Source organism: Oncorhynchus masou, unplaced genomic scaffold (assembly GCF_036934945.1).
Source record: "Oncorhynchus masou masou isolate Uvic2021 unplaced genomic scaffold, UVic_Omas_1.1 unplaced_scaffold_9640, whole genome shotgun sequence".
NCBI lineage: Eukaryota > Metazoa > Chordata > Actinopteri > Salmoniformes > Salmonidae > Oncorhynchus > Oncorhynchus masou.
The window spans coordinates 27-4,697 of NW_027016142.1; the positions used below are offsets into that span (position 1 = coordinate 27).

At 43.9% G+C, this 4,671-nt stretch overlaps 1 long non-coding RNA gene across 1 annotated transcript; it reads right to left on the minus strand.

The window, feature by feature from the left end:
- Nucleotides 1–3,536: 3,536 nt before the first annotated feature.
- Nucleotides 3,537–4,294, minus strand: LOC135538430 (uncharacterized). The gene is made up of 3 exons (XR_010455422.1): nucleotides 4,257–4,294; nucleotides 3,775–3,847; nucleotides 3,537–3,598 (listed from the first exon to the last, which is right to left on the minus strand). It is a non-coding gene; the product is annotated as an uncharacterized LOC135538430 (long non-coding RNA).
- Between the last annotated feature and the right edge of the window lie 377 nt (nucleotides 4,295–4,671).

Below are 4,671 nucleotides of genomic sequence, written 5' to 3' on the forward strand. Positions count from 1 at the left end.
CCTGCCGCCTCTACACTCTGACCACTAGGCTACCTCTGCCGCCCTCTACACTCTAACCACTAGGCTACCCTGCCGCCTCTACACTCTAACCACTAGGCTACCCTGCCGCCTTACACTCTAACCACTAGGCTACCCTGCCGCCTCTACACTCTAACCACTAGGCTACCCTGCCGCTCTACACTCTAACCACTAGGCTACCCTGCCGCCTCTACACTCTAACCACTAGGCTACCCTGCCGCCTCTACACTCTAACCACTAGGCTACCCTGCCGCCTCTACACTCTATAACCACTAGGCTACCCTGCCGCCTCTACACTATAACCACTAGGCTACTCCCAGCCTACACTCTAACCACTAGGCCATCTCTGCCGCCTCTACACTCTAACCACTAGGCTACCACTAGAGGGAGCGTCCTGTGTATAGCCATGGTACTCCCTGTCTATATAGCCATGCTATTGTTACTTATTGTGTATTTATTCTTCATCTTCATATTATATATTATCATTGTTGGGAAGGGCCCGTCAGTAAGCTTTTCACTGTTAGTCCACAGCTGTAGTTTTACGAACCACGTGATGTAGGGAACAGGGTGCCATATGGATAACACATGTTTTCCATCTCTCAGACAAAACTATTTCTAAGCAGCTAAAGAATGTCAGCTATTTGAGGAAAACCCTACAGCACAGCCCAGGACTGAAAGCGTAATTATCTATAACTACAGTTCTCTGAAGGAGGGAAACGAGGTGCAACACAACCAATGGGAGGGATCTGTACCTACGACTTCGATTGAAGAACTAAAATCACACCTGACATGGCCAATGAAATCCCTGAGTCCCGCCTCTCCACAGGTTCATAGAGAGCGCCGCTCTGGGAAGCCTCCCCGCCTTTCCACAGGTGATAACCCATGAGGCACTCCATCAGTACCGCTCTTTCACCGAGCCCACAACCTGGCGGCATCGGGCCAAACATGCGAAACCTCATTTTACCTCCTTCAGGGAACAGTAGATATAGTCATAACGCCACATTCTTTCTTATCGGTACTCGGGTACAACACAACCCAGGGGGAATGAATCCCTGCCCAAAGTCATTCCCAACGGATGCAATGAAACGGGCCGTGGCAGACCGGCCACACCTCCACCCAACAAGATGTGGTTGTCTGATATCGTACACGCTGTGGGCTGTCTAGTGACTCTTCTGTCCCAGCTGTAAACACGCTGTGGGCTGTCTAATGACCTCTTCTGTCCCAGCTGTAAACACACTGTGGGCTGTCCAATGACCTCTTCTGTCCCCGCTGTAAACACGCCTGTGGGCTGTCTAGTGACCCTTCTGTCCCAGCTGTAAAACACACTGTGGGCTGTCTAATGACCCTTCTGTCCCCGCTGTAAACACGCTGTGGGCTGTCTAGTGACCCTCTTCTGTCCCAGCTGTAAACACGCTGTGGGCTGTCTAATGACCTCTCTGTCCCCGCTGTAAACACGCTGTGGGCTGTCTAATGACCTCTTCTGTCCCCGCTGTAAACACGCTGGGCTGCATCTAGTGACCCTCTTCTGTCCCAGCTGTAAACACACTGTGGGCTGTCTAGTGACCCTCTTCTGTCCCAGCTGTAAACACACTGTGGGCTGTCTAGTGACCCTCTGTCCCAGCTGTAAACACACTGTGGGCTGTCTAGTGACCCTCTTCTGTCCCAGCTGTAAACACACTGTGGGCTGTCTAGTGACCCTCTTCTGTCCCAGCTGTAAACACACTGTGGGCTGCCCAATGACCCTCTTCTGTCCCAGCTGCAAACACACTGTGGGCTGTTCTAATGACCCCTTCTGTCCCAGCTGTAAACACACTGTGGGCTGTCTAGTGACCCTCTTCGTCCCAGCTGTAAACACACTGTGGGCTGTCTAGTGACCCCTTCTGTCCCAGCTGTAAACACATAGTATGAAGAAACAATACCTCAAGCAGCAGCTTCATACTACTTGTCAGACATAGAACTGATAATGTACACTGGTTGTTGGGGTGGAGTGGCATGGGTGTGGGGTCCATGGATGGCTTTTTGACCATTTTGTTGGATTGCTCATGTGTTACTCAATGGTAGAAAGAAGTTTAGTTCAAATCAGATGTTGGGTACTATATTTATTTAATATTATGCGAGTCCAAAAATGAAAAAAGGCCAATGTGGGTGCAATCTATTAGCTTAATTTCTCAAGAGATCAAATTCAATTTCGACAAACTATTGTTGCAGGAATAATATTTGTATGTTTCTAACTATAGAAACAATCTGATACAGTGGGTGTCATGGCTTGCTGTAATGACACGGAATGACTCATTGAGTGACTGTCAGTGACTAACATAACATGAGAAAAACTGCTGATGCACAACCCAATTTCAGAATTGCACCTTGGTGTATTCTAATAACAGAAAGTTGAGACCACAACGGAGTTGGGCAACCGGGGCTGCCGTTGAGAGAAAAGAAGAAGAGAGAAACAAGGAGAGAGAAACAATAAGAGAGAAACAAAGAGTGAAACAAGAAGAAGAGTGAAACAAGAAGAAGAGTGAAACGAGAAGAAGAGTGAAACAAGAAGAAGAGTGAAACAAAAAGACGAGTGAAACAAGAAGAGTGAAACATGAAGAAGAGTGAAACATGAAGAAGAGTGAAACAAGAAGAAGAGAGAAACAAGAAGCGTGAAACAAGAATAAGAGTGAAACAAGAATAAGAGTGAAACAAGAAGAAGAGTGAAACAAGAAGAAGAGTGAAACAAGAAGAAGAGTGAAACAAGAATAAGAGTGAAACAAGAAGAAGAGTGAAACAGGAAGAGTGAAACAAGAAGAAGAGTGAAACAAGAAGAGTGAAACAAGAAGAGTGAAACGAGAAGAAGAGTGAAACAAGAAGAAGAGTGAAACAAGAAGAAGAGTGAAACGAGAAGAAGAGTGAAACATGAAGAAGAGTGAAACAAGAAGAAGAGTGAAACAAGAAGAAGAGAGAAACAAGAAGCGTGAAACAAGAATAAGAGTGAAACAAGAAGAAGAGTGAAACAAGAAGAAGAGTGAAACAAGAAGAAGAGTGAAACAGGAAGAGTGAAACAAGAAGAGTGAAACAAGAAGAGAGAAACAAGAAGAAGAGTGAAACATGAAGAAGAGTGAAACAAGAAGAAGAGAGAAACAAGAAGAGTGAAACAAAAAGACGAGTGAAACAAGAAGAGTGAAACATGAAGAAGAGTGAAACATGAAGAAGAGTGAAACAAGAAGAAGAGAGAAACAAGAAGCGTGAAACAAGAATAAGAGTGAAACAAGAATAAGAGTGAAACAAGAAGAAGAGTGAAACAGGAAGAGTGAAACAAGAAGAAGAGTGAAACAAGAATAAGAGTGAAACAAGAAGAAGAGTGAAACAAGAAGAGTGAAACAATAAGAGAGAAACAAGAAGAGAGAAACAGGAAGAGTGAAACAGGAAGAAGAGTGAAACAAGAAGAAGAGTGAAACAGGAAGAAGGAGGAGGGGGAAAGAAGAGAAACCATAAAAGAAAGAGAAAGAGGAAGGAGTGAAGCGAGACACTTACCCACAAGGCCTTTCTTCTCTGGAACATACCCCCCAGAATCCACAGAGAGGTTCTCAAAGGACTAGAAATGAAACAAAACACACACATTTTATAGTCTACCAACATATTGCACTTTTGCTCTTTTATGTACTCAACTGATACGGTTCAGTAAACTAAACATTCAATTCAACACTGTTCAGCCGACATTTCAAGCATTTCCCGAATGCCCCCTTGACGTGTGAGTCCTGATTGGCTTACCCTGCTTCTTCTGGTCTGGGGGATCCCCAACCCTGATTGGCTGTCCACATCTCCCATAAGGAAGTCAGACACTCTGAGGAGGGCGAGGACGAGTCAGCATAAATAACAACGTCAAGTGAGCAAGATTAACAAAACTAAAGATCCGAGACTAAAGATTATAACATATCTATGCCATTAAATAACAATGTCAGGTGTCCAAGACCATAGAGTAAAAGACAAGTGTCAAACACTAAAAGTTATTACATATTTATTTATACCGTCAACTAACAATGCTCAGTTTAAATAAATAAAACGTTGTGGTGACATAGTAAATATCAACCTTTTTTAAAATTAATTCTACTGTTTACAAGAAATGTAATGGTCTTTTCCATGTTAGCAGGCTTAGGTCTAAATCTTTCCACAATCCCTGGTAAAATTCTGGCTCTGTGACAAAGAGACACTCAAAAGCCAACGGCGTTGAAAGGTAAACAAACGTGTACCACACATTGCCAAATGTGAATGCCAAACTGTCAATGGACGTAGATCTCGCCGAATATAACCTTTTTCTTGTCTTGGTTCACTTCCGTGAAGTTAATGCCTGTTGGAAAGGGATTCAAAACTCACATGAGAACTTCAACAGAAAGACCAAATCACCATTCATCAACCAGCCAGCAAACAGGCAACAAAAGCAGCCGTAGAGTTTAACCTGGTCATTAAACTAAAAAACAAAAACACACACAGACGGACAGAGCCGTATGTCATCGACAAGAAGAAGAGTGAAACACACAACACAGTAGATAACAAGTAGCACGGTAGTCCTTATTAGATCAACCCTTTAGATAACAAGTAGCACGGTAGTCCTTATTAGATCAACACAGTAGATAACAAGTAGCACGGTAGTCCTTATTAGATCAACAC